Source organism: Megachile rotundata, chromosome 6 (assembly GCF_050947335.1).
Source record: "Megachile rotundata isolate GNS110a chromosome 6, iyMegRotu1, whole genome shotgun sequence".
NCBI classification, from domain to species: Eukaryota; Metazoa; Arthropoda; class Insecta; order Hymenoptera; family Megachilidae; genus Megachile; species Megachile rotundata.
The window spans coordinates 4,271,236-4,276,589 of NC_134988.1; the positions used below are offsets into that span (position 1 = coordinate 4,271,236).

General features: G+C 34.5%; 1 non-coding gene across 1 annotated transcript; it reads right to left on the bottom strand.

Annotated features, from left to right (window-relative positions):
* Positions 1-625: 625 nt before the first annotated feature.
* Positions 626-744, bottom strand: LOC143264707 (5S ribosomal RNA). Its single transcript, XR_013038637.1, has one exon. It is a non-coding gene; the product is annotated as a 5S ribosomal RNA (ribosomal RNA).
* Positions 745-5,354: the final 4,610 nt, after the last annotated feature.

Below are 5,354 nucleotides of genomic sequence, written 5' to 3' on the forward strand. Positions count from 1 at the left end.
CACACTTAATTGTCCCGTGGGGCGACGTGCATCATAGGTGGGTTTTCAAAAAATAAGTTTATTTTATTTTTTGTCAACATTATAAACAAAAAATTAGTATTATAAGCATTAACATTCAATATTTTAAATTGATAACAATTATTTATTTATAAGCATGCAACTTTTTAAAACATTCTAAACATAATGCGAGCTGGCCCTTACAACTTTTACAATATGTCCTTACTTTTCTACTTTTTTTCGCGGCGTATAATCTACCTTGTATTTTCGATAATCGTTTGTAACATTCTTTACATCGTTTTCTTGTTTTTCTGGCAGCCCCTTTGAACGATTGTAGAAAATGTGTGTGTTTTCTTGACTGTTTTTTCTTTTCTATTTCACATTCTTCGATTTCTCTGTGAAAAATTCAAAAAGGAAAAGTGCTAACCGCCTCTGTAGAAGAAAAGATAATTTTATCTATCTTTACACTTGATACAAGAAATATGCGTTTCGAAAACTCAATGTCAAAACTGTTTTGATCTCGTATTTAGCGCGTTCAAAGCTTCGAAAGAGTAACAATGTCGCCCCGCCCCACGAAGAAAAATGTAAATATTTGCCCCGGCGTGAACATGTTAAAAAGAAAAAAAAAAGCCAACAGCACGCGGAGTTCCCAAGCGGTCACCCATCCAAGTACTATCCGCGCCCAACTTAGCTTAACTGCGGTGATCGGACGAGAACCGGTATTTCCTAAGTAGTATGGCCGTTGACTGGTCATGTATGTCTGAACTTTCGTCTTGTAGAATCACCACAAATCTAAATATTAGATATTGTAATTGAAATACATTTAACATGTTCAAGCCGCCGTGGACCACTGGTAGGCTGCATCTAGTTTCCTCTAATTAGCAACGTCGACCATTGGTGGTTCACATATTTTTTAATTACATATCTTAAAACAGACTTTAAATTGAGTGACAAGGAAGAGGATAGATAATAATATTGTAGTATCGGAGACCGCGGACCGCGCCGAAAAGCAGAGCGGTACCGCGCGGTGTTTGTCGGTGTCGAGTAACCCTTAGATTCCCATCTCCCGGCTTTCCCTGCTTCCCAGAAGGACCCCCATTACTTCTCGGTCCTTATCGCACTGCTCTCGGTCCCAAGATTTGGGACTCGCCGATCAATCTAGACCATCGGCGTCATTACCCACAAGACCACAAAAACTCCTTACCACAAATTTACAGTTTGCTCCGTTATCCCTACATAATTATGGTTTTGTGGAAAAACCTCATTTCCCAGAACCTTCTCCCCACCACTGGACTACCACCCCCACAAATTTGTAGTATAAAAGAAGGCCCTTCGACGGACCTCGACAGTCAGTCTTAGTTCAACTTTATTCTGTGCGGGAGCTTCTGTAAAAGTCTAAATAAAAATACACGTTTAAACCAACATCTAGCTGAGTTCTTCCTGATTTGACGATATCGGCTCCGCTCAGGCCGCCGGTGTCGGAGCCGTTGCGTTCGGCTTCGGCGTAGCTTTTAGTTCTAGGAATTTTTGCATACGTGTGTGTGTATATGTATGTGTGTGACACTTGTGCCTGTCGACGCGAGGAATGCGGTAATTTTCCAACCGCGATCGACGGTTTTTGGAAAACAAGAGCGTGCGTATGCAGGTTTCGACCCGCAAGCCGCGATCGAGAGCGACAGAGTTTTTTCGAGTCTTGACCTGCGAGGTGTGGTCTACGATCTGCGAGTTGCTATCAAATGTACAAGAGACTTGTACAATTTTTATTTTGTCTTGATTCCTTTAAATATATTTTACTGTTTTTCGTTCCCGTTTTTTCATCCAATTATTTTTATCCCACAATATGCACTGCTAACTAAAAAAAATTTGTATATTTAAATGTTAAATTATTCAAATTAAAAAATTTCAAGAAAACTTACGAAATATATATCTTTTACTGACATTTCAAATTTAAATAATGGAGTTTTATGAATACCTTCTAACAATTACATAAAACTACTAATAACTGTGGAATGTGTAAGAGCGAGAGCGAAATAGTGTGTAAGAGTGAAAGCGAAATAGTCAATGGAATATTCTAGTCGATGGAATATTCCAGAATATTCCAAGATTTCAATTCCCCAGATTTTTATCATAAAGGTTCGCGCGCGCGCCCGCTGACGCTCCACACTACTAAATCGGATGAAGTCGGACGATATTACACTGTCAGTCAACATTATTTATAAGCATAAATGAGAAACAATTACATTTGCGTTGTAATTAACATTTTTCGTTAAAGTACAGAGATATTCTATATGTTAATTTTATTAGGTAATGAATAGTTTAAATACGTTAAGGAACATAATCACGGCAATGGTGGTATTGCTCGAAGAAATGATTCAAACGGTTTTCGATGCACCGTGCACATAAAATAATTGCTGCGTTCCTACATATATGGCACAGTGGTTCATTATGTGATGCATAGCAAAATACGGGATTTTGAAAATGAGGTCTTGACATGGTATATCTACTTTATACCATGGAGTATTTGAACCTCGATTACAGCAGACCATGTTCAAGGCGATGAATATTTTTGTTATGGCATCGACATCCGGAAAACTTACAAAAGAAAATTTTAAAACCTGGTTAACAGAAGTTTATTCTCCAAATACAAACAACAAAACAGATCTATTATTAGATTCTTGGAGCGCGCATTGTTGTCGTAGGGTTGACGAAGCTATTCCGATAAATAAAGAAATAATGTTATTTATGATTCTAACTGGAACTACAAAATATTTACAACTATTATACGTGTACGGATTTCGCGTATGGAAAAATTTTGTTTGTCGCTTTTCGGACATAGTTGTTATATTGCAATATGACATTAATCTCCACACACGAGATAGCATTATAAAACTACAATGACTTGTTCATAATCAGTTTTCTTCACCACGATTTGAAAATTTCATTTTATGATATAAAAGTGGATTCATATCGTCAAAACCACCTCATTTTCCAAATACAGTAGAATTTTGCTATGCATCACATAATGAACCACTATGCCATATACATATGCCGTGACGTACCAATTATTACATATACTTAATGTCGGAAACCGTTGTGTTTGAAACATTTTTTCGAAGAATACCATTATTGCCACGATTATGTTCCCTAACTTATTCAAACTATTAGTTACCTATAAAATTGACATATACATAGAATACCTATGTACTTTAACAATAAATGTTTTGTAATACAAATTTAATAAAATTAACAGTTATGTATAACGCAAATATAATTGTTTTTTATTTATGCTTAAAAATGACGTTGACTGGTAGTGTAATATCGTCCGATATGATTCGGTTTAGTATCATGCGGGCGCGCGCGCGAACCTTTATGATAAAAATCTGAGGAATTGTAGGAGGCAATATTGTATATATATATACCAATGGATTTGTAATAAAATTCTCTACACTTTTTGTCATTATACAAATTTGAATAAATTGTAAAATAAGGTTATGAAAAATTTTTGTGTTATAAACAAATTGTATTTTGCAAAATTCGTTAACATCCTGTTATTATACGCAAGAAACCATACAACTTTTCTATTAGAAGTTTTAATGTATATCGTATGGTTTTCGAGATAGCCAAAAGGGGTCGAAACTTTAAGAGCTCGTTTCACCCCTTAAACCCGCGTCTCAGCCGATAAAAAAAAAGACGTGTCCCTTATTTTTGCCTGCTTAACAAACCTACGAAGTTTCATCAAAATCGGAGGAGGACGCTTGCGTGCCTTTCCTTGTAAGTGTCTAAGGTTCAAAAAAGATCTATTCGAGTACTATGTTAGTTTATTCTGTGGCGTCCTTGGCACCACATACGTCATTGCCTTTTCTTTTCTATGCCCTTTCTGTTTTCTAAAATTCTGTTTCCTGTTTTCTATCTTCTTTAACTTTACGTTCTCTAATTGTTCACGTTTTCTATAGGGTCTCGCCGGGGCCTGGTCAATGTCAACGCTTAGGCCCTTGCGAACCTCTTCACTTTCTGTTTTATGATTCTCTTCCGCTGTACCTCTCCTTTTCCGAACTTTTGAACGGTTTTTCTGGATTTTCCCACTTTCTATATTTTCTCTCTTTCTAACTGTTTTTTTCTTCTTTTACTGATGAGTTTTCAAGGAGAGGTTTTGACCAGCGACGTGATCAGTCAGTCAGAGTCGTTTGAATCGCTAACATTTTGTCCTACTCGTACACATACATATAAATTTCTGACTTCTGAACTCTTTCTTGATCTTTTAATTTCCGAATTTTCAAATTTCAGTAACTTCCCAAATTCGAAAATTTCTAAATTCTCGCATATCCGTATTCCCGAAGCTATAAATTTGAAGACTGGGAAGTCTATCGATTTTCAAATTTGTTATTTCGGAAATCTCAAAAATATACATTTCTTAACACTTGATTAATCAACATATGTATAATGTATATTTACTTTGAAATTAAAAATAGAGTTGAAAAATAAATAAATAAACTATAAAACATAAATTTCTGATTTCAAGAAAACTCAACAGAAATTTGAAGAGAACAACTTTAACAAATTTTATAAACTAAAATAAGAAACTTGTAAAATGGTCCTTCAGCTGCTGTGGTAGTTTTTGTTTTATCTTCAAAATTTTAAACTTTGTTGACTTGAAAATTTCTAAATTAAAAGGATTGTCAACATAACAATTTTTGGTTATGATTATCTGCATGCAATATACAAAACTCATAGGTGGTACGGTTATTGCTTCTTTTCCTCACAGCAGTGTATGATTACATATTGAAAATATCGTTTCTAGTTTCCTGTATTTTAAGATGCATAGAAAGAAAATGGAATACTTTTCCAAAAGAGCAATCGTACTATTGGAACGATACAAGAAAATTGAATGCCATTGTAACAACGAAAACTACATAGTTCAAACTGTGTTTTACGTGAACGCCATTTAATATTTTGATAGTTGCTGTCCCGCATTCATACTTTAAATTCTTAATTTTGTACGCTTTAATTTTTCGTTATATTATTATTTTACTCTCATCCTTTTCTATATTGTCAAAAATAATTAGTAAATGAAAAATTTTGAAAAAACCATTAGATGGCGTTCTCAAATTTAAACCTTTACCTAAGAAAACGATTCTCAATAAAATGTATTGCAACAATACGGAGTATATGACAAATATATTATTAATTTATTATAAGTAGTAAATAAATGAAAATATATATACTCAATCAATCTACTTATCTGAACTACTTATAAGATCCAAGAGAAATATGATGTCGCTCTACACTCGATATTCGAGTGTAAAGGGATAAGTATAAAAAGTATGTAAAATTGCAGGCATTCCTGAATTTTCAGTAAT